This window comes from Doryrhamphus excisus, chromosome 7 (genome assembly GCF_030265055.1).
Source record: "Doryrhamphus excisus isolate RoL2022-K1 chromosome 7, RoL_Dexc_1.0, whole genome shotgun sequence".
In the NCBI taxonomy this organism is placed as follows: domain Eukaryota; kingdom Metazoa; phylum Chordata; class Actinopteri; order Syngnathiformes; family Syngnathidae; genus Doryrhamphus; species Doryrhamphus excisus.
In genome coordinates this window covers 13,271,164-13,286,745 of record NC_080472.1, presented here as the reverse complement: position 1 = coordinate 13,286,745, position 15,582 = coordinate 13,271,164, and the positions used below count along the sequence as shown (strand labels likewise).

At 52.6% G+C, this 15,582-nt stretch overlaps 56 non-coding genes and 12 pseudogenes across 56 annotated transcripts; all 68 read left to right on the top strand.

The window, feature by feature from the left end:
• LOC131134049 (5S ribosomal RNA) lies at positions 1-118 on the top strand. Its single transcript, XR_009131319.1, has one exon. It is a non-coding gene; the product is annotated as a 5S ribosomal RNA (ribosomal RNA).
• Positions 119-230: 112 nt separating this feature from the next.
• On the top strand, positions 231-349 carry LOC131133827 (5S ribosomal RNA). The gene has a single exon (XR_009131104.1). It is a non-coding gene; the product is annotated as a 5S ribosomal RNA (ribosomal RNA).
• A 112-nt stretch (positions 350-461) lies between these two features.
• On the top strand, positions 462-570 carry LOC131133603 (5S ribosomal RNA; annotated as a pseudogene).
• Positions 571-682: 112 nt separating this feature from the next.
• Positions 683-801, top strand: LOC131133654 (5S ribosomal RNA). The gene has a single exon (XR_009130935.1). It is a non-coding gene; the product is annotated as a 5S ribosomal RNA (ribosomal RNA).
• A 112-nt stretch (positions 802-913) lies between these two features.
• Positions 914-1,032, top strand: LOC131133137 (5S ribosomal RNA). Its single transcript, XR_009130718.1, has one exon. It is a non-coding gene; the product is annotated as a 5S ribosomal RNA (ribosomal RNA).
• Positions 1,033-1,145: 113 nt separating this feature from the next.
• On the top strand, positions 1,146-1,264 carry LOC131133078 (5S ribosomal RNA). Its single transcript, XR_009130661.1, has one exon. It is a non-coding gene; the product is annotated as a 5S ribosomal RNA (ribosomal RNA).
• A 112-nt stretch (positions 1,265-1,376) lies between these two features.
• LOC131133688 (5S ribosomal RNA) lies at positions 1,377-1,495 on the top strand. The gene has a single exon (XR_009130968.1). It is a non-coding gene; the product is annotated as a 5S ribosomal RNA (ribosomal RNA).
• Positions 1,496-1,607: 112 nt separating this feature from the next.
• LOC131133265 (5S ribosomal RNA) lies at positions 1,608-1,726 on the top strand. Its single transcript, XR_009130841.1, has one exon. It is a non-coding gene; the product is annotated as a 5S ribosomal RNA (ribosomal RNA).
• Positions 1,727-1,838: 112 nt separating this feature from the next.
• On the top strand, positions 1,839-1,957 carry LOC131134012 (5S ribosomal RNA). The gene has a single exon (XR_009131283.1). It is a non-coding gene; the product is annotated as a 5S ribosomal RNA (ribosomal RNA).
• Positions 1,958-2,067: 110 nt separating this feature from the next.
• LOC131133230 (5S ribosomal RNA) lies at positions 2,068-2,186 on the top strand. Its single transcript, XR_009130808.1, has one exon. It is a non-coding gene; the product is annotated as a 5S ribosomal RNA (ribosomal RNA).
• A 112-nt stretch (positions 2,187-2,298) lies between these two features.
• On the top strand, positions 2,299-2,417 carry LOC131133893 (5S ribosomal RNA). The gene has a single exon (XR_009131169.1). It is a non-coding gene; the product is annotated as a 5S ribosomal RNA (ribosomal RNA).
• A 110-nt stretch (positions 2,418-2,527) lies between these two features.
• Positions 2,528-2,646, top strand: LOC131133373 (5S ribosomal RNA; annotated as a pseudogene).
• A 112-nt stretch (positions 2,647-2,758) lies between these two features.
• Positions 2,759-2,877, top strand: LOC131133066 (5S ribosomal RNA). Its single transcript, XR_009130650.1, has one exon. It is a non-coding gene; the product is annotated as a 5S ribosomal RNA (ribosomal RNA).
• A 112-nt stretch (positions 2,878-2,989) lies between these two features.
• Positions 2,990-3,108, top strand: LOC131133940 (5S ribosomal RNA). Its single transcript, XR_009131214.1, has one exon. It is a non-coding gene; the product is annotated as a 5S ribosomal RNA (ribosomal RNA).
• Positions 3,109-3,220: 112 nt separating this feature from the next.
• On the top strand, positions 3,221-3,339 carry LOC131133673 (5S ribosomal RNA). Its single transcript, XR_009130954.1, has one exon. It is a non-coding gene; the product is annotated as a 5S ribosomal RNA (ribosomal RNA).
• Positions 3,340-3,451: 112 nt separating this feature from the next.
• LOC131133852 (5S ribosomal RNA) lies at positions 3,452-3,570 on the top strand. The gene has a single exon (XR_009131131.1). It is a non-coding gene; the product is annotated as a 5S ribosomal RNA (ribosomal RNA).
• A 111-nt stretch (positions 3,571-3,681) lies between these two features.
• LOC131133252 (5S ribosomal RNA) lies at positions 3,682-3,800 on the top strand. The gene has a single exon (XR_009130829.1). It is a non-coding gene; the product is annotated as a 5S ribosomal RNA (ribosomal RNA).
• A 112-nt stretch (positions 3,801-3,912) lies between these two features.
• LOC131133477 (5S ribosomal RNA) lies at positions 3,913-4,020 on the top strand (annotated as a pseudogene).
• A 112-nt stretch (positions 4,021-4,132) lies between these two features.
• Positions 4,133-4,251, top strand: LOC131133040 (5S ribosomal RNA). Its single transcript, XR_009130625.1, has one exon. It is a non-coding gene; the product is annotated as a 5S ribosomal RNA (ribosomal RNA).
• Positions 4,252-4,363: 112 nt separating this feature from the next.
• LOC131133942 (5S ribosomal RNA) lies at positions 4,364-4,482 on the top strand. The gene has a single exon (XR_009131216.1). It is a non-coding gene; the product is annotated as a 5S ribosomal RNA (ribosomal RNA).
• A 112-nt stretch (positions 4,483-4,594) lies between these two features.
• On the top strand, positions 4,595-4,703 carry LOC131133553 (5S ribosomal RNA; annotated as a pseudogene).
• A 112-nt stretch (positions 4,704-4,815) lies between these two features.
• Positions 4,816-4,934, top strand: LOC131133851 (5S ribosomal RNA). Its single transcript, XR_009131130.1, has one exon. It is a non-coding gene; the product is annotated as a 5S ribosomal RNA (ribosomal RNA).
• Positions 4,935-5,045: 111 nt separating this feature from the next.
• On the top strand, positions 5,046-5,164 carry LOC131133055 (5S ribosomal RNA). The gene has a single exon (XR_009130639.1). It is a non-coding gene; the product is annotated as a 5S ribosomal RNA (ribosomal RNA).
• Positions 5,165-5,274: 110 nt separating this feature from the next.
• LOC131133132 (5S ribosomal RNA) lies at positions 5,275-5,393 on the top strand. Its single transcript, XR_009130713.1, has one exon. It is a non-coding gene; the product is annotated as a 5S ribosomal RNA (ribosomal RNA).
• Positions 5,394-5,505: 112 nt separating this feature from the next.
• On the top strand, positions 5,506-5,634 carry LOC131133413 (5S ribosomal RNA; annotated as a pseudogene).
• A 112-nt stretch (positions 5,635-5,746) lies between these two features.
• On the top strand, positions 5,747-5,855 carry LOC131133455 (5S ribosomal RNA; annotated as a pseudogene).
• A 112-nt stretch (positions 5,856-5,967) lies between these two features.
• On the top strand, positions 5,968-6,086 carry LOC131133182 (5S ribosomal RNA). The gene has a single exon (XR_009130762.1). It is a non-coding gene; the product is annotated as a 5S ribosomal RNA (ribosomal RNA).
• A 111-nt stretch (positions 6,087-6,197) lies between these two features.
• On the top strand, positions 6,198-6,316 carry LOC131133803 (5S ribosomal RNA). The gene has a single exon (XR_009131079.1). It is a non-coding gene; the product is annotated as a 5S ribosomal RNA (ribosomal RNA).
• Positions 6,317-6,428: 112 nt separating this feature from the next.
• LOC131133044 (5S ribosomal RNA) lies at positions 6,429-6,547 on the top strand. The gene has a single exon (XR_009130628.1). It is a non-coding gene; the product is annotated as a 5S ribosomal RNA (ribosomal RNA).
• Positions 6,548-6,659: 112 nt separating this feature from the next.
• On the top strand, positions 6,660-6,778 carry LOC131133794 (5S ribosomal RNA). Its single transcript, XR_009131071.1, has one exon. It is a non-coding gene; the product is annotated as a 5S ribosomal RNA (ribosomal RNA).
• A 112-nt stretch (positions 6,779-6,890) lies between these two features.
• Positions 6,891-6,999, top strand: LOC131133552 (5S ribosomal RNA; annotated as a pseudogene).
• A 112-nt stretch (positions 7,000-7,111) lies between these two features.
• Positions 7,112-7,230, top strand: LOC131133889 (5S ribosomal RNA). Its single transcript, XR_009131165.1, has one exon. It is a non-coding gene; the product is annotated as a 5S ribosomal RNA (ribosomal RNA).
• Positions 7,231-7,342: 112 nt separating this feature from the next.
• LOC131132924 (5S ribosomal RNA) lies at positions 7,343-7,460 on the top strand. The gene has a single exon (XR_009130507.1). It is a non-coding gene; the product is annotated as a 5S ribosomal RNA (ribosomal RNA).
• Positions 7,461-7,572: 112 nt separating this feature from the next.
• On the top strand, positions 7,573-7,691 carry LOC131133826 (5S ribosomal RNA). Its single transcript, XR_009131102.1, has one exon. It is a non-coding gene; the product is annotated as a 5S ribosomal RNA (ribosomal RNA).
• A 112-nt stretch (positions 7,692-7,803) lies between these two features.
• LOC131133031 (5S ribosomal RNA) lies at positions 7,804-7,922 on the top strand. The gene has a single exon (XR_009130616.1). It is a non-coding gene; the product is annotated as a 5S ribosomal RNA (ribosomal RNA).
• A 112-nt stretch (positions 7,923-8,034) lies between these two features.
• LOC131134043 (5S ribosomal RNA) lies at positions 8,035-8,153 on the top strand. Its single transcript, XR_009131313.1, has one exon. It is a non-coding gene; the product is annotated as a 5S ribosomal RNA (ribosomal RNA).
• Positions 8,154-8,265: 112 nt separating this feature from the next.
• Positions 8,266-8,383, top strand: LOC131132923 (5S ribosomal RNA). Its single transcript, XR_009130506.1, has one exon. It is a non-coding gene; the product is annotated as a 5S ribosomal RNA (ribosomal RNA).
• A 112-nt stretch (positions 8,384-8,495) lies between these two features.
• Positions 8,496-8,614, top strand: LOC131133825 (5S ribosomal RNA). The gene has a single exon (XR_009131101.1). It is a non-coding gene; the product is annotated as a 5S ribosomal RNA (ribosomal RNA).
• Positions 8,615-8,726: 112 nt separating this feature from the next.
• On the top strand, positions 8,727-8,835 carry LOC131133602 (5S ribosomal RNA; annotated as a pseudogene).
• Positions 8,836-8,947: 112 nt separating this feature from the next.
• Positions 8,948-9,066, top strand: LOC131134024 (5S ribosomal RNA). Its single transcript, XR_009131295.1, has one exon. It is a non-coding gene; the product is annotated as a 5S ribosomal RNA (ribosomal RNA).
• Positions 9,067-9,178: 112 nt separating this feature from the next.
• LOC131133136 (5S ribosomal RNA) lies at positions 9,179-9,297 on the top strand. Its single transcript, XR_009130717.1, has one exon. It is a non-coding gene; the product is annotated as a 5S ribosomal RNA (ribosomal RNA).
• A 113-nt stretch (positions 9,298-9,410) lies between these two features.
• Positions 9,411-9,529, top strand: LOC131133020 (5S ribosomal RNA). The gene has a single exon (XR_009130605.1). It is a non-coding gene; the product is annotated as a 5S ribosomal RNA (ribosomal RNA).
• Positions 9,530-9,641: 112 nt separating this feature from the next.
• On the top strand, positions 9,642-9,760 carry LOC131133687 (5S ribosomal RNA). The gene has a single exon (XR_009130967.1). It is a non-coding gene; the product is annotated as a 5S ribosomal RNA (ribosomal RNA).
• Positions 9,761-9,872: 112 nt separating this feature from the next.
• Positions 9,873-9,991, top strand: LOC131133617 (5S ribosomal RNA). The gene has a single exon (XR_009130898.1). It is a non-coding gene; the product is annotated as a 5S ribosomal RNA (ribosomal RNA).
• A 112-nt stretch (positions 9,992-10,103) lies between these two features.
• Positions 10,104-10,222, top strand: LOC131133263 (5S ribosomal RNA). The gene has a single exon (XR_009130840.1). It is a non-coding gene; the product is annotated as a 5S ribosomal RNA (ribosomal RNA).
• A 112-nt stretch (positions 10,223-10,334) lies between these two features.
• On the top strand, positions 10,335-10,453 carry LOC131133009 (5S ribosomal RNA). Its single transcript, XR_009130594.1, has one exon. It is a non-coding gene; the product is annotated as a 5S ribosomal RNA (ribosomal RNA).
• A 112-nt stretch (positions 10,454-10,565) lies between these two features.
• Positions 10,566-10,684, top strand: LOC131133896 (5S ribosomal RNA). Its single transcript, XR_009131172.1, has one exon. It is a non-coding gene; the product is annotated as a 5S ribosomal RNA (ribosomal RNA).
• Positions 10,685-10,794: 110 nt separating this feature from the next.
• On the top strand, positions 10,795-10,913 carry LOC131133229 (5S ribosomal RNA). Its single transcript, XR_009130807.1, has one exon. It is a non-coding gene; the product is annotated as a 5S ribosomal RNA (ribosomal RNA).
• Positions 10,914-11,025: 112 nt separating this feature from the next.
• Positions 11,026-11,144, top strand: LOC131132998 (5S ribosomal RNA). Its single transcript, XR_009130583.1, has one exon. It is a non-coding gene; the product is annotated as a 5S ribosomal RNA (ribosomal RNA).
• A 110-nt stretch (positions 11,145-11,254) lies between these two features.
• Positions 11,255-11,373, top strand: LOC131133228 (5S ribosomal RNA). Its single transcript, XR_009130806.1, has one exon. It is a non-coding gene; the product is annotated as a 5S ribosomal RNA (ribosomal RNA).
• Positions 11,374-11,485: 112 nt separating this feature from the next.
• Positions 11,486-11,594, top strand: LOC131133437 (5S ribosomal RNA; annotated as a pseudogene).
• Positions 11,595-11,706: 112 nt separating this feature from the next.
• LOC131133000 (5S ribosomal RNA) lies at positions 11,707-11,825 on the top strand. Its single transcript, XR_009130585.1, has one exon. It is a non-coding gene; the product is annotated as a 5S ribosomal RNA (ribosomal RNA).
• A 112-nt stretch (positions 11,826-11,937) lies between these two features.
• Positions 11,938-12,046, top strand: LOC131133478 (5S ribosomal RNA; annotated as a pseudogene).
• A 112-nt stretch (positions 12,047-12,158) lies between these two features.
• On the top strand, positions 12,159-12,277 carry LOC131133873 (5S ribosomal RNA). Its single transcript, XR_009131150.1, has one exon. It is a non-coding gene; the product is annotated as a 5S ribosomal RNA (ribosomal RNA).
• Positions 12,278-12,389: 112 nt separating this feature from the next.
• LOC131133016 (5S ribosomal RNA) lies at positions 12,390-12,508 on the top strand. The gene has a single exon (XR_009130601.1). It is a non-coding gene; the product is annotated as a 5S ribosomal RNA (ribosomal RNA).
• Positions 12,509-12,620: 112 nt separating this feature from the next.
• LOC131134048 (5S ribosomal RNA) lies at positions 12,621-12,738 on the top strand. The gene has a single exon (XR_009131318.1). It is a non-coding gene; the product is annotated as a 5S ribosomal RNA (ribosomal RNA).
• Positions 12,739-12,850: 112 nt separating this feature from the next.
• On the top strand, positions 12,851-12,969 carry LOC131133824 (5S ribosomal RNA). The gene has a single exon (XR_009131100.1). It is a non-coding gene; the product is annotated as a 5S ribosomal RNA (ribosomal RNA).
• A 112-nt stretch (positions 12,970-13,081) lies between these two features.
• On the top strand, positions 13,082-13,190 carry LOC131133601 (5S ribosomal RNA; annotated as a pseudogene).
• A 112-nt stretch (positions 13,191-13,302) lies between these two features.
• Positions 13,303-13,421, top strand: LOC131133653 (5S ribosomal RNA). Its single transcript, XR_009130934.1, has one exon. It is a non-coding gene; the product is annotated as a 5S ribosomal RNA (ribosomal RNA).
• Positions 13,422-13,533: 112 nt separating this feature from the next.
• LOC131133135 (5S ribosomal RNA) lies at positions 13,534-13,652 on the top strand. The gene has a single exon (XR_009130716.1). It is a non-coding gene; the product is annotated as a 5S ribosomal RNA (ribosomal RNA).
• Positions 13,653-13,765: 113 nt separating this feature from the next.
• Positions 13,766-13,884, top strand: LOC131132987 (5S ribosomal RNA). The gene has a single exon (XR_009130572.1). It is a non-coding gene; the product is annotated as a 5S ribosomal RNA (ribosomal RNA).
• Positions 13,885-13,996: 112 nt separating this feature from the next.
• LOC131133686 (5S ribosomal RNA) lies at positions 13,997-14,115 on the top strand. The gene has a single exon (XR_009130966.1). It is a non-coding gene; the product is annotated as a 5S ribosomal RNA (ribosomal RNA).
• Positions 14,116-14,227: 112 nt separating this feature from the next.
• Positions 14,228-14,346, top strand: LOC131133262 (5S ribosomal RNA). Its single transcript, XR_009130839.1, has one exon. It is a non-coding gene; the product is annotated as a 5S ribosomal RNA (ribosomal RNA).
• Positions 14,347-14,458: 112 nt separating this feature from the next.
• Positions 14,459-14,577, top strand: LOC131133779 (5S ribosomal RNA). Its single transcript, XR_009131056.1, has one exon. It is a non-coding gene; the product is annotated as a 5S ribosomal RNA (ribosomal RNA).
• A 110-nt stretch (positions 14,578-14,687) lies between these two features.
• Positions 14,688-14,806, top strand: LOC131133227 (5S ribosomal RNA). Its single transcript, XR_009130805.1, has one exon. It is a non-coding gene; the product is annotated as a 5S ribosomal RNA (ribosomal RNA).
• Positions 14,807-14,918: 112 nt separating this feature from the next.
• LOC131133892 (5S ribosomal RNA) lies at positions 14,919-15,037 on the top strand. Its single transcript, XR_009131168.1, has one exon. It is a non-coding gene; the product is annotated as a 5S ribosomal RNA (ribosomal RNA).
• Positions 15,038-15,147: 110 nt separating this feature from the next.
• Positions 15,148-15,266, top strand: LOC131133372 (5S ribosomal RNA; annotated as a pseudogene).
• Positions 15,267-15,378: 112 nt separating this feature from the next.
• On the top strand, positions 15,379-15,497 carry LOC131132976 (5S ribosomal RNA). Its single transcript, XR_009130559.1, has one exon. It is a non-coding gene; the product is annotated as a 5S ribosomal RNA (ribosomal RNA).
• Positions 15,498-15,582: the final 85 nt, after the last annotated feature.

Genomic DNA, 15,582 nt, shown 5'->3' with positions numbered 1-15,582 from the left:
GCTTACGGCCATACTACCCTGAAAACGCCCGATCTCGTCCGATCTCGGAAGCTAAGCAGGGGCAGGCCTGGTTAGTACTTGGATGGAGACCGCCTGGGAATACCAGGTGCTGTAAGCTTTTTATGGTTCCTGCTCTTGCCTGACAGCAGAGGGCGCTGTTTGACACTTTTTGCTCGAGTCTAGTTTGGCCTGCGTCGCCTTCAAATAGGATCTTTTCAGTCGACCTGGCAGCTTAGGGCCATACTACCCTGAAAACGCCCGATCTCGTCAGATCTCGGAAGCTAAGCAGGGGTGGGCCTGGTTAGTACTTGGGTGGGAGACCGCCTGGGAATACCAGGTGCTGTAAGCTTTTTATGGTTTCTGCTCTTGCCTGACAGCAGAGGGCGCTGTTTGACACCTTTTGCTGGAGGCTAGTTTGGCCTGCGTCGCCTTCAAATAGGATCTTTTCAGTTGACCTGGCAGCTTATGGCCATACTACCCTGAAAACGCCCGATCTCTGAAGCTAAGCAGGGGCGGGCCTATTTAGTACTTGGATGGGAGACCGCCTGGGAATACCAGGTGCTGGAAGCTTTTTATGGTTTCTGCTCTTGCCTGACAGCAGAGGGCGCTGTTTGACACTTTTTGCTGGAGTCTAATTTGGCCTGCGTCGCCTTCAAATAGGATCTTTTCAGTTGCCCTGGCAGCTTACGGCCATACTACCTTGAAAGCGCCCGATCTCGTCCGATCTCGGAAGCTAAGCAGGGGCGGGCCTGGTTAGTACTTGGATGGGAGACCGCCTGGGAATACCAGGTGCTGTAAGCTTTTTATGGTTTCTGCTCTAGCCTGACAGCAGAGGGCGCTGTTTGACACGTTTTGCTGTAGTCTAGTTTGGCCTGCGTCGCCTTCAAATAGGATCTTTTCAGTTGCCCTGGCAGCTTACGGCCATACTACCCTGAAAATGCCCGATCTCGTCCGATCTCGGAAGCTAAGCAGGGGAGGGCCTCGTTCGTACTTGGATGGGAGACCGCCTGGGAATACCAGGTGCTGTAAGCTTTTTTATGGTTTCTGCTCTTGCCTGACAGCAGAGGGCGCTGTTTGACACTTTTTGCTGGAGTCTAGTTTGGCCTGCGTCGCCTTCAAATAGGATCGTTTCAGTTGACCTGGCAGCTTACGGCCATACTACCCTGAAAACGCCCGATCTCGTCCGATCTCGGAAGCTAAGCAGGGGCGGGCCTGGTTAGTACTTGGATGGGAGACCGCCTGGGAATACCAGGTGCTGTAAGCTTTTTATGGTTTCTGCTCTTGCCTGACAGCAGAGGGCGCTGTTTGACACTTTTTGCTGGAGTCTAGTTTGGCCTGCGTCACCTTCAAATAGGATCTTTTCAGTTGACCTGGCAGCTTACAGCCATACTACCCTGAAAACGCCCGATCTCGTCCGATCTCGGAAGCTAAGCAGGGGCGGGCCTGGTTAGTACTTGGATGGGAGACCGCCTGGGAATATCAGGTGCTGTAAGCTTTTTATGGTTCCTGCTCTTGCCTGACAGCAGAGGGCGCTGTTTGACACTTTTTGCTCGAGTCTAGTTTGGCCTGCGTCGCCTTCAAATAGGATTTTTTCAGTCGACCTGGCAGCTTACGGCCATACTACCCTGAAAACGCCCGATCTTGTTCGATCTGGGAAGCTAAGTAGGGGAGGGCCTGGTTAGTACTTGGATGGGAGACCGCCTGGGAATACCAGGTGCTGTAAGCTTTTTATGGTTTCTGCTCTTGCATGACAGCAGAGGGCGCTGTTTGACACTTTTTGCTGGAGTTTAGTTTGGCCTGCGTCGCCTTCAAATAGGATCTTTTCAGTTGACCTGGCAGCTTACGGCCATACTACCCTGAAAACGCCCGATCTCATCCGATCTCGGAAGCTAAGCAGGGGCGGGCCTGGTTAGTACTTGGATGGGAGACCGCCTGGGAATACCAGGTGCTGTAAGCTTTTTATGGTTTCTGCTTGCCTGACAGCAGGGGGCGCTGTTTGCCACTTTTTGCTGGAGTCAAGTTTGGCCTGCGTTGCCTTCAAATAGGATCTTTTCAGTTGCCCTGGCAGCTTACGGCCATACTACCCTGAAAACGCCCGATCTCGTCCGATCTCGGAAGCTAAGCAGGGGCGGGCCTGGTTATTACTTGGATGGGAGACCGCCTGGGAATACCAGATGCTGTAAGATTTTTATGGTTTCTGCTCTTGCCTGACAGCAGAGGGCGCTGTTTGACACTTTTTGCTGGAGTCTAGTTTGGCCTGCGTCGCCTTCAAATAAGATCTTTTCAGTTGTCTTTGCAGCTTACGGCCATACTACCCTGAAAACGGCCGATCTCGTCCGATCTCGGAAGCTAAGCAGGGGCGGGCCTGGTTAGTACTTGGATGGGAGACCGCCTGGGAATACCAGGTGCTGTAAGCTTTTTATGGTTTCTGCTTGCCTGACAGCAGGGGGCGCTGTTTGCCACTTTTTGCTGGAGTCTAGTTTGGCCTGCGTTGCCTTCAAATAGGATCTTTTCAGTTGCCCTGGCAGCTTACGGCCATACTACCCTGAAAACGCCCGATCTCGTCCGATCTAGGAAGCTAAGCAGGGGCGGGCCTGGTTATTACTTGGATGGGAGACCGCCTGGGAATACCAGATGCTGTAAGATTTTTATGGTTTCTGCTCTTGCCTGACAGCAGAGGGCGCTGTTTGACACTTTTTGCTGGAGTCTAGTTTGGCCTGCGTCGCCTTCAAATAAGATCTTTTCAGTTGTCTTTGCAGCTTACGGCCATACTACCCTGAAAACGCCCGATCTCGTCCGATCTCGGAAGCTAAGCAGGGGCGGGCCTGGTTAGTACTTGGATGGGAGACCGCCTGGGAATACCAGGTGCTGTAAGCTTTTTATGGTTTCTGCTCTTGCCTGACAGCAGAGGGCGCTGTTTGACACTTTTTGCTGGAGTCTAGTTTGGCCTGCGTCACGTTCAAATAGGATCTTTTCAGTTGCCCTGGCAGCTTACGGCCATACTACCCTCAAAACGCCCGATCTCGTCCGACCTCGGAAGCTAAGCAGGGGCGGGCCTGGTTAGTACTTGGATGGGAGACCACCTGGGAATACCAGGTGCTGTAAGCTTTTTATGGTTTCTGCTCCTGCCTGACAGCAGAGGGCGCTGTTCGACACTTTTTGCTGGAGTTTAGTTTGGCCTGCGTCACTTTCAAATAGGATCTTTTCAGTTTACCTGGCAGCTTACGGCCATACTACCCTGAAAACGCCCGATCTCGTCCGATCTCGGAAGTTAAGCAGGGGCGGGCCTGGTTAGTACTTGGATGGGAGACCGCCTGGGAATAACAGGTGCTGTAAGCTTTTTATGGTTTCTGCTCCTGCCTGACAGCAGAGGGCGCTGTTTGAAACTTTTTGCTGGAGTCTAATTTGGCCTGTGTCGCCTTCAAATAGGATCTTTTCAGTTGCCCTGGCAGCTTACGGCCATACTACCTTGAAAACGCCCGATCTCGTCCGATCTCGGAAGCTAAGCACGGGCGGGCCTGGTTAGTACTTGGATGGGAGACCGCCTGGGAATACCAGGTGCTGTAAGCTTTCTATGGTTTCTGCTCTAGCCTGACAGCAGAGGGCGCTGTTTGACACTTTTTGCTGGATCTAGTTTGGCCTGCGTCGCCTTCAAATAAGATCTTTTCCGTTGTCCTGGCAGCTTACGGCCATACTACCCTGAAAACGCCCGATCACGTCCGATCTCGGAAGCTACGTAGGGGAGGGCCTGGTTAGTACTTGGATGGGAGACCGCCTGGTAATACCAGGTGCTGTAAGCTTTTTATGGTTTCTGCTCTTGCCTGACAGCAGAGGGCGCTGTTTGACACTTTTTGCTGGAGTCTAGTTTGGCCTGCGTCACCTTCAAATAGGATCTTTTCAGTTGACCTGGCAGCTTACGGCCATACTACCCTGAAAACGCCCGATCTCGGAAGCTAAGCAGGGGCGGGCCTGGTTATACTTGGATGGGAGACCGCCTGGGAATACCAGGTGCTGTAAGCTTTTTATGGTATCTGCTCTGGCCTGACAGCAGAGGGCGCTGTTTGACACTTTTTGCTGGAGTCTAGTTTGGCCTGCGTCACCTTCAAATAGGATCTTTTCAGTTGACCTGGCAGCTTACGGCCATACTACCCTGAAAACGCCCGATCTCGTCCGATCTCGGAAGCTAAGCAGGGGCGGGCCTGTATAGTACTTGGATGGGAGACAGCCTGGGAATACCAGGTGCTGTAAGCTTTTTATGGTTTCTGCTCTTGCCTGACAGCAGAGGGCGCTGTTTGACACTTTTTGCTGGAGTCTAGTTTGGCCTGCGTCACCTTCAAATAGGATCTTTTCAGTTGACCTGGCAGCTTACGGCCATACTACCCTGAAAACGCCCGATCTCGTCCGATCTCGGAAGCTAAGCAGGGGCGGGCCTGGTTCGTACTTGAATGGGAGACCGCCTGGGAATACCAGGTGCTGTAAGCTTTTTATGGTTTCTGCTCTTGCCTGACAGCAGAGGGCGCTGTTTGACACTTTTTGCTGGAGGCGAGTTTGGCCTGCGTCGCCTTCAAATAGGATCTTTTCAGTTGACCTGGCAGCTTATGGCCATACTACCCTGAAAACGCCCGATCTCTGAAGCTAAGCAGGGGCGGGCCTGGTTAGTACTTGGATGGGAGACCGCCTGGGAATACCAGGTGCTGGAAGCTTTTTATGGTTTCTGCTCTTGCCTGACAGCAGAGGGCGCTGTTTGACACTTTTTGCTGGAGTCTAATTTGGCCTGCGTCGCCTTCAAATAGGATCTTTTCAGTTGCCCTGGCAGCTTACGGCCATACTACCTTGAAAACGCCCGATCTCGTCCGATCTCGGAAGCTAAGCACGGGCGGGCCTGGTTAGTACTTGGATGGGAGACCGCCTGGGAATACCAGGTGCTGTAAGCTTTTTATGGTTTCTGCTCTAGCCTGACAGCAGAGGGCGCTGTTTGACACTTTTTGCTGGATCTAGTTTGGCCTGTGTCGCCTTCAAATAAGATCTTTTCCGTCGTCCTGGCAGCTTACGGCCATACTACCCTGAAAACGCCCGATCTCGTCCGATCTCGGAAGCTAAGCAGGGGCGGGCCTGGTTAGTACTTGGATGGGAGACCGCCTGGGAATACCAGGTGCTGTAAGCTTTTTATGGTTTCTGCTTGCCTGACAGCAGGGGGCGCTGTTTGCCACTTTTTGCTGGAGTCTAGTTTGGCCTGCGTTGCCTTCAAATAGGATCTTTTCAGTTGCCCTGGCAGCTTACGGCCATACTACCCTGAAAACGCCCGATCTCGTCCGATCTAGGAAGCTAAGCAGGGGCGGGCCTGGTTATTACTTGGATGGGAGACCGCCTGGGAATACCAGGTGCTGTAAGCTTTTTATGGTTTCTGCTCTTGCCTGACAGCAGATGGCGCTGTTTGACACTTTTTGCTGGAGTTTAGTTTGGCCTGCGTCGCCTTCAAATAGGATCTTTTCAGTTGACCTGGCAGCTTACGGCCATACGACCCTGAAAACGCCCGATCTCGTCTGATCTCGTCCGATCTCGGAAGCTAAGCAGGGGCGGGCCTGGTTGGTACTTGGATGGGAGACCGCCTGGGAATACCAGGTGCTGGAAGCTTTTTATGGTTTCTGCTCTTGCCTGACAGCAGAGGGCGCTGTTTGACACTTTTTGCTGGAGTCTATTTTGGCCTGCGTCGCCTTCAAATAAGATCTTTTCAGTTGTCCTGGCAGCTTACGGCCATACTACCCTGAAAATGCCCGATCTCGGAAGCTAAGCAGGGGCGGGCCTGGTTAGTACTTGGATGGGAGACCGCCTGGGCATACCAGGTGCTGTAAGCTTTTTATTGTTTCTGCTCTTGCCTGACAGCAGAGGGCGCTGTTTGACACTTTTTGCTGGAGTCTAGTTTGGCCTGCGTCACCTTCAAATAGGATCTTTTCAGTTGACTTGGCAGCTTACGGCCATACTACCCTGAAAACGCCTGATCTCGTCCGATCTCGGAAGCTAAGCAGGGGCGTGCCTGATTAGTACTTGGATGGGAGACCGCCTGGGAATACCAGGTGCTGTAAACTTTTTATGGTTTCTGCTCTTGCCTGACAGCAGAAGGCGCTGTTTGACACTTTTTGCTGGATCTAGTTTGGCCTGCGTCGCCTTCAAATAAGATCTTTTCCGTTGTCCTGGCAGCATACGGCCATACTACCCTGAAAACGCCCGATCTCGTCCGATCTCGGAAGCTAAGCAGGGGCGGGCCTGGTTAGTACTTGGATGGGAGACCGCCTGGGAATACCAGGTGCTGTAAGCTTTTTATGGTTTCTGCTCTTGCCTGACAGCAGAGGGCGCTTTTTGACACTTTTTGCTGGCGTCTAGTTTGGCCTGCGTCGCCTTCAAATAGGATCTTTTCAGTTGCCCTGGCAGCTTACGGCCATACTACCCTGAAAACGCCCGATCTCGTCCGATCTCGGAAGCTAAGCAGGGGCGGGCCTGGTTAGTACTTGGATGGGAGACCGCCTGGGAATACCAGGTGCTGTAAGCTTTTTATGGTTTCTGCTCTTGCCTGACAGCAGAGGGCGCTGTTTGACACTTTTTGCTGGAGTCTAGTTTGGCCTGCGTCACCTTCAAATAGGATCTTTTCAGTTGACCTGGCAGCTTACGGCCATACTACCCTGAAAACGCCCGATCTCGTCCGATCTCGGAAGCTAAGCAGGGGCGGGCCTGGTTAGTACTTGGATGGGAGACCGCCTGGGAATACCAGGGGCTGTAAGCTTTTTATGGTTTCTGCTCTTGCCTGACAGCAGAGGGCGCTGTTTGACACTTTTTGCTGGAGGCTAGTTTGGCCTGCGTCGCCTTCAAATAGGATCTTTTCAGTTGACCTGGCAGCTTATGGCCATACTACCCTGAAAACGCCCGATCTCTGAAGCTAAGCAGGGGCGGGCCTGGTTAGTACTTGGATGGGAGACCGCCTGGGAATACCAGGTGCTGGAAGCTTTTTATGGTTTCTGCTCTTGCCTGACAGCAGAGGGCGCTGTTTGACACTTTTTGCTGGAGTCTAATTTGGCCTGCGTCGCCTTCAAATAGGATCTTTTCAGTTGCCCTGGCAGCTTACGGCCATACTACCTTGAAAACGCCCGATCTCGTCCGATCTCGGAAGCTAAGCAGGGGCGGGCCTGGTTAGTACTTGCATGGGAGACCGCCTGGGAATACCAGGTGCTGTAAGCTTTTTTTGGTTTCTGCTCTTGCCTGACAGCAGAGGGCGCTGTTTGACACTTTTTGCTGGAGTCTAGTTTGGCCTGCGTCACCTTCAAATAGGATCTTTTCAGTTGACCTGGCAGCTTACGGCCATACTACCCTGAAAACGCCCGATCTCGTCCGATCTCGGAAGCTAAGCAGGGGCGGGCCTGGTTAGTACTTGGATGGAGACCGCCTGGGAATACCAGGTGCTGTAAGCTTTTTATGGTTCCTGCTCTTGCCTGACAGCAGAGGGCGCTGTTTGACACTTTTTGCTCGAGTCTAGTTTGGCCTGCGTCGCCTTCAAATAGGATCTTTTCAGTCGACCTGGCAGCTTAGGGCCATACTACCCTGAAAACGCCCGATCTCGTCAGATCTCGGAAGCTAAGCAGGGGTGGGCCTGGTTAGTACTTGGGTGGGAGACCGCCTGGGAATACCAGGTGCTGTAAGCTTTTTATGGTTTCTGCTCTTTCCTGACAGCAGAGGGCGCTGTTTGACACCTTTTGCTGGAGGCTAGTTTGGCCTGCGTCGCCTTCAAATAGGATCTTTTCAGTTGACCTGGCAGCTTACGGCCATACTACCCTGAAAACGCCCGATCTCGTCCGATCTCGGAAGCTAAGCAGGGGCGGGCCTGGTTAGTACTTGGATGGGAGACCGCCTGGGAATACCAGGTGCTGTAAGCTTTTTATGGTTTCTGCTCTTGCCTGACAGCAGAGGGCGCTGTTTGACACTTTTTGCTGGAGTCTAGTTTGGCCTGCGTCGCCTTCAAATAGGATCTTTTCAGTTGACCTGGCAGCTTACGGCCATACTACCCTGAAAACGCCTGATCTCGTCAGATCTCGGAAGCTAAGCAGGGGCGGGCCTGGTTAGTACTTGCATGGGAGACCGCCTGGGAATACCAGGTGCTGTAAGCTTTTTTTGGTTTCTGCTCTTGCCTGACAGCAGAGGGCGCTGTTTGACACTTTTTGCTGGAGTCTAGTTTGGCCTGCGTCACCTTCAAATAGGATCTTTTCAGTTGACCTGGCAGCTTACGGCCATACTACCCTGAAAACGCCCGATCTCGTCCGATCTCGGAAGCTAAGCAGGGGCGGGCCTGGTTAGTACTTGGATGGAGACCGCCTGGGAATACCAGGTGCTGTAAGCTTTTTATGGTTCCTGCTCTTGCCTGACAGCAGAGGGCGCTGTTTGACACTTTTTGCTCGAGTCTAGTTTGGCCTGCGTCGCCTTCAAATAGGATCTTTTCAGTCGACCTGGCAGCTTAGGGCCATACTACCCTGAAAACGCCCGATCTCGTCAGATCTCGGAAGCTAAGCAGGGGTGGGCCTGGTTAGTACTTGGGTGGGAGACCGCCTGGGAATACCAGGTGCTGTAAGCTTTTTATGGTTTCTGCTCTTGCCTGACAGCAGAGGGCGCTGTTTGACACCTTTTGCTGGAGGCTAGTTTGGCCTGCGTCGCCTTCAAATAGGATCTTTTCAGTTGACCTGGCAGCTTATGGCCATACTACCCTGAAAACGCCCGATCTCTGAAGCTAAGCAGGGGCGGGCCTATTTAGTACTTGGATGGGAGACCGCCTGGGAATACCAGGTGCTGGAAGCTTTTTATGGTTTCTGCTCTTGCCTGACAGCAGAGGGCGCTGTTTGACACTTTTTGCTGGAGTCTAATTTGGCCTGCGTCGCCTTCAAATAGGATCTTTTCAGTTGCCCTGGCAGCTTACGGCCATACTACCTTGAAAACGCCCGATCTCGTCCGATCTCGGAAGCTAAGCAGGGGCGGGCCTGCTTAGTACTTGGATGGGAGACCGCCTGGGAATACCAGGTGCTGTAAGCTTTTTATGGTTTCTGCTCTAGCCTGACAGCAGAGGGCGCTGTTTGACACGTTTTGCTGTAGTCTAGTTTGGCCTGCGTCGCCTTCAAATAGGATCTTTTCAGTTGCCCTGGCAGCTTACGGCCATACTACCCTGAAAATGCCCGATCTCGTCCGATCTCGGAAGCTAAGCAGGGGAGGGCCTCGTTCGTACTTGGATGGGAGACCGCCTGGGAATACCAGGTGCTGTAAGCTTTTTTATGGTTTCTGCTCTTGCCTGACAGCAGAGGGCGCTGTTTGACACTTTTTGCTGGAGTCTAGTTTGGCCTGCGTCGCCTTCAAATAGGATCGTTTCAGTTGACCTGGCAGCTTACGGCCATACTACCCTGAAAACGCCCGATCTCGTCCGATCTCGGAAGCTAAGCAGGGGCGGGCCTGGTTAGTACTTGGATGGGAGACCGCCTGGGAATACCAGGTGCTGTAAGCTTTTTATGGTTTCTGCTCTTGCCTGACAGCAGAGGGCGCTGTTTGACACTTTTTGCTGGAGTCTAGTTTGGCCTGCGTCACCTTCAAATAGGATCTTTTCAGTTGACCTGGCAGCTTACAGCCATACTACCCTGAAAACGCCCGATCTCGTCCGATCTCGGAAGCTAAGCAGGGGCGGGCCTGGTTAGTACTTGGATGGGAGACCGCCTGGGAATATCAGGTGCTGTAAGCTTTTTATGGTTCCTGCTCTTGCCTGACAGCAGAGGGCGCTGTTTGCCACTTTTTGCTGGAGTCTAGTTTGGCCTGCGTCGCCTTCAAATAGGATCTTTTCAGTCGACCTGGCAGCTTACGGCCATACTACCCTGAAAACGCCCGATCTCGTCAGATCTCGGAAGCTAAGCAGGGGTGGGCCTGGTTAGTACTTCGATGGGAGACCGCCTGGGAATACCAGGTGCTGTAAGCTTTTTATGGTTTCTGCTCTTGCCTGACAGCAGAGGGCGCTGTTTGACACTTTTTGCTGGAGTTTAGTTTGGCCTGCGTCGCCTTTAAATAGGATCTTTTCAGTTGACCTGGCAGCTTACGGCCATACTACCCTGAAAACGCCCGATCTTGTTCGATCTGGGAAGCTAAGTAGGGGAGGGCCTGGTTAGTACTTGGATGGGAGACCGCCTGGGAATACCAGGTGCTGTAAGCTTTTTATGGTTTCTGCTCTTGCATGACAGCAGAGGGCGCTGTTTGACACTTTTTGCTGGAGTTTAGTTTGGCCTGCGTCGCCTTCAAATAGGATCTTTTCAGTTGACCTGGCAGCTTACGGCCATACTACCCTGAAAACGCCCGATCTCGTCCGATCTCGGAAGCTAAGCAGGGGCGGGCCTGGTTAGTACTTGGATGGGAGACCGCCTGGGAATACCAGGTGCTGTAAGCTTTTTATGGTTTCTGCTCTTGCCTGACAGCAAATGGCGCTTTTTGACACTTTTTGCTGGAGTTTAGTTTGGCCTGCGTCGCCTTCAAATAGGATCTTTTCAGTTGACCTGGCAGCTTACGGCCATACTACCCTGAAAACGCCCGATCTCATCCGATCTCGGAAGCTAAGCAGGGGCGGGCCTGGTTAGTACTTGGATGGGAGACCGCCTGGGAATACCAGGTGCTGTAAGCTTTTTATGGTTTCTGCTTGCCTGACAGCAGGGGGCGCTGTTTGCCACTTTTTGCTGGAGTCAAGTTTGGCCTGCGTTGCCTTCAAATAGGATCTTTTCAGTTGCCCTGGCAGCTTACGGCCATACTACCCTGAAAACGCCCGATCTCGTCCGATCTCGGAAGCTAAGCAGGGGCGGGCCTGGTTATTACTTGGATGGGAGACCGCCTGGGAATACCAGATGCTGTAAGATTTTTATGGTTTCTGCTCTTGCCTGACAGCAGAGGGCGCTGTTTGACACTTTTTGCTGGAGTCTAGTTTGGCCTGCGTCGCCTTCAAATAAGATCTTTTCAGTTGTCTTTGCAGCTTACGGCCATACTACCCTGAAAACGCCCGATCTCGTCCGATCTCGGAAGCTAAGCAGGGGCGGGCCTGGTTAGTACTTGGATGGGAGACCGCCTGGGAATACCAGGTGCTGTAAGCTTTTTATGGTTTCTGCTTGCCTGACAGCAGGGGGCGCTGTTTGCCACTTTTTGCTGGAGTTTAGTTTGGCCTGCGTTGCCTTCAAATAGGATCTTTTCAGTTGCCCTGGCAGCTTACGGCCATACTACCCTGAAAACGCCCGATCTCGTCCGATCTCGGAAGCTAAGCAGGGGCGGGCCTGGTTATTACTTGGATGGGAGACCGCCTGGGAATACCAGATGCTGTAAGATTTTTATGGTTTCTGCTCTTGCCTGACAGCAGAGGGCGCTGTTTGACACTTTTTGCTGGAGTCTAGTTTGGCCTGCGTCGCCTTCAAATAAGATCTTTTCAGTTGTCTTTGCAGCTTACGGCCATACTACCCTGAAAACGCCCGATCTCGTAAGCTAAGCAGGGGCGGGCCTGGTTAGTACTTGGATGGGAGACCGCCTGGGAATACCAGGTGCTGTAAGCTTTTTATGGTTTCTGCTCTTGCCTGACAGCAGAGGGCGCTGTTTGACACTTTTTGCTGGAGTCTAGTTTGGCCTGCGTCACGTTCAAATAGGATCTTTTCAGTTGCCCTGGCAGCTTACGGCCATACTACCCTGAAAACGCCCGATCTCGTCCGATCTCGGAAGCTAAGCAGGGGCGGGCCTGGTTAGTACTTGGATGGTAGACCGCCTGGTAATACCAGGTGCTGTAAGCTTTTTATGGTTTCTGCTCTTGCCTGACAGCAGAGGGCGCTGTTTGACACTTTTTGCTGGAGTCTAGTTTGGCCTGCGTCACCTTCAAATAGGATCTTTTCAGTTGACCTGGCAGCGTACGGCCATACTACCCTGAAAACGCCCGATCTCGGAAGCTAAGCAGGGGCGGGCCTGGTTAGTACTTGGATGGGAGACCGCCTTGGAATACCGGGTGCTGTAAGCTTTTTATGGTTTCTGCTCTTGCCTGACAGCAGAGGGCGCTGTTTGACACTTTTTGCTGGAGTCTAGTTTGGCCTGCGTCACCTTCAAATAGGATCTTTTCAGTTGACCTGGCAGCTTACGGCCATACTACCCTGAAAACGCCCGATCTCGTCCGCTCTCGGAAGCTAAGCAGGGGCGGGCCTGGTTAGTACTTGGATGGGAGACCGCCTGGGAATACCAGGTGCTGTAAGCTTTTTATGGTTTCTGCTCTTGCCTGACAGCAGAGGGCGCTGTTTGACACTTTTTGCTGGAGTCTAGTTTGGCCTGCGTCGCCTTCAAATAGGATCTTTTCAGTTGACCTGGCAGCTTACGGCCATACTACCCTGAAAACGTCTGATCTCGTCAGATCTCGGAAGCTAAGCAGGGGCGGGCCTGGTTAGTACTTGCATGGGAGACCGCCTGGGAATACCAGGTGCTGTAAGCTTTTTTTGGTTTCTGCTCTTGCCTGACAGCAGAGGGCGCTGTTTGACACTTTTTGCTGGAGTCTAGTTTGGCCTGCGTCACCTTCAAATAGGATCTTTTCAGTTGACCTGGCAGCTTACGGCCATACTACCCTGAAAACGCCCGATCTCGTCCGATCTCGGAAGCTAAGCAGGGGCAGGCCTGGTTAGTACTTGGATGGAGACCGCCTGGGAATACCAGGTGCTGTAAGCTTTTTATGGTTCCTGCTCTTGCCTGACAGCAGAGGGCGCTGTTTGACACTTTTTGCTCGAGTCTAGTTTGGCCTGCGTCGCCTTCAAATAGGATCTTTTCAGTCGACCTGGCAGCTTAGGGCCATACTACCCTGAAAACGCCCGATCTCGTCAGATCTCGGAAGCTAAGCAGGGGTGGGCCTGGTTAGTACTTGGGTGGGAGACCGCCTGGGAATACCAGGTGCTGTAAGCTTTTTATGGTTTCTGCTCTTGCCTGACAGCAGAGGGCGCTGTTTGACACCTTTTGCTGGAGGCTAGTTTGGCCTGCGTCGCCTTCAAATAGGATCTTTTCAGTTGACCTGGCAGCTTATGGCCATACTACCCTGAAAACGCCCGATCTCTGAAGCTAAGCAGGGGCGGGCCTATTTAGTACTTGGATGGGAGACCGCCTGGGAATACCAGGTGCTGGAAGCTTTTTATGGTTTCTGCTCTTGCCTGACAGCAGAGGGCGCTGTTTGACACTTTTTGCTGGAGTCTAATTTGGCCTGCGTCGCCTTCAAATAGGATCTTTTCAGTTGCCCTGGCAGCTTACGGCCATACTACCTTGAAAGCGCCCGATCTCGTCCGATCTCGGAAGCTAAGCAGGGGCGGGCCTGGTTAGTACTTGGATGGGAGACCGCCTGGGAATACCAGGTGCTGTAAGCTTTTTATGGTTTCTGCTCTAGCCTGACAGCAGAGGGCGCTGTTTGACACGTTTTGCTGTAGTCTAGTTTGGCCTGCGTCGCCTTCAAATAGGATCTTTTCAGTTGCCCTGGCAGCTTACGGCCATACTACCCTGAAAATGCCCGATCTCGTCCGATCTCGGAAGCTAAGCAGGGGAGGGCCTCGTTCGTACTTGGATGGGAGACCGCCTGGGAATACCAGGTGCTGTAAGCTTTTTTATGGTTTCTGCTCTTGCCTGACAGCAGAGGGCGCTGTTTGACACTTTTTGCTGGAGTCTAGTTTGGCCTGCGTCGCCTTCAAATAGGATCGTTTCAGTTGACCTGGCAGCTTACGGCCATACTACCCTGAAAACGCCCGATCTCGTCCGATCTCGGAAGCTAAGCAGGGGCGGGCCTGGTTAGTACTTGGATGGGAGACCGCCTGGGAATACCAGGTGCTGTAAGCTTTTTATGGTTTCTGCTCTTGCCTGACAGCAGAGGGCGCTGTTTGACACTTTTTGCTGGAGTCTAGTTTGGCCTGCGTCACCTTCAAATAGGATCTTTTCAGTTGACCTGGCAGCTTACAGCCATACTACCCTGAAAACGCCCGATCTCGTCCGATCTCGGAAGCTAAGCAGGGGCGGGCCTGGTTAGTACTTGGATGGGAGACCGCCTGGGAATATCAGGTGCTGTAAGCTTTTTATGGTTCCTGCTCTTGCCTGACAGCAGAGGGCGCTGTTTGACACTTTTTGCTCGAGTCTAGTTTGGCCTGCGTCGCCTTCAAATAGGATTTTTTCAGTCGACCTGGCAGCTTACGGCCATACTACCCTGAAAACGCCCGATCTTGTTCGATCTGGGAAGCTAAGTAGGGGAGGGCCTGGTTAGTACTTGGATGGGAGACCGCCTGGGAATACCAGGTGCTGTAAGCTTTTTATGGTTTCTGCTCTTGCATGACAGCAGAGGGCGCTGTTTGACACTTTTTGCTGGAGTTTAGTTTGGCCTGCGTCGCCTTCAAATAGGATCTTTTCAGTTGACCTGGCAGCTTACGGCCATACTACCCTGAAAACGCCCGATCTCATCCGATCTCGGAAGCTAAGCAGGGGCGGGCCTGGTTAGTACTTGGATGGGAGACCGCCTGGGAATACCAGGTGCTGTAAGCTTTTTATGGTTTCTGCTTGCCTGACAGCAGGGGGCGCTGTTTGCCACTTTTTGCTGGAGTCAAGTTTGGCCTGCGTTGCCTTCAAATAGGATCTTTTCAGTTGCCCTGGCAGCTTACGGCCATACTACCCTGAAAACGCCCGATCTCGTCCGATCTCGGAAGCTAAGCAGGGGCGGGCCTGGTTATTACTTGGATGGGAGACCGCCTGGGAATACCAGATGCTGTAAGATTTTTATGGTTTCTGCTCTTGCCTGACAGCAGAGGGCGCTGTTTGACACTTTTTGCTGGAGTCTAGTTTGGCCTGCGTCGCCTTCAAATAAGATCTTTTCAGTTGTCTTTGCAGCTTACGGCCATACTACCCTGAAAACGGCCGATCTCGTCCGATCTCGGAAGCTAAGCAGGGGCGGGCCTGGTTAGTACTTGGATGGGAGACCGCCTGGGAATACCAGGTGCTGTAAGCTTTTTATGGTTTCTGCTTGCCTGACAGCAGGGGGCGCTGTTTGCCACTTTTTGCTGGAGTCTAGTTTGGCCTGCGTTGCCTTCAAATAGGATCTTTTCAGTTGCCCTGGCAGCTTACGGCCATACTACCCTGAAAACGCCCGATCTCGTCCGATCTAGGAAGCTAAGCAGGGGCGGGCCTGGTTATTACTTGGATGGGAGACCGCCTGGGAATACCAGATGCTGTAAGATTTTTATGGTTTCTGCTCTTGCCTGACAGCAGAGGGCGCTGTTTGACACTTTTTGCTGGAGTCTAGTTTGGCCTGCGTCGCCTTCAAATAAGATCTTTTCAGTTGTCTTTGCAGCTTACGGCCATACTACCCTGAAAACGCCCGATCTCGTCCGATCTCGGAAGCTAAGCAGGGGCGGGCCTGGTTAGTACTTGGATGGGAGACCGCCTGGGAATACCAGGTGCTGTAAGCTTTTTATGGTTTCTGCTCTTGCCTGACAGCAGAGGGCGCTGTTTGACACTTTTTGCTGGAGTCTAGTTTGGCCTGCGTCACGTTCA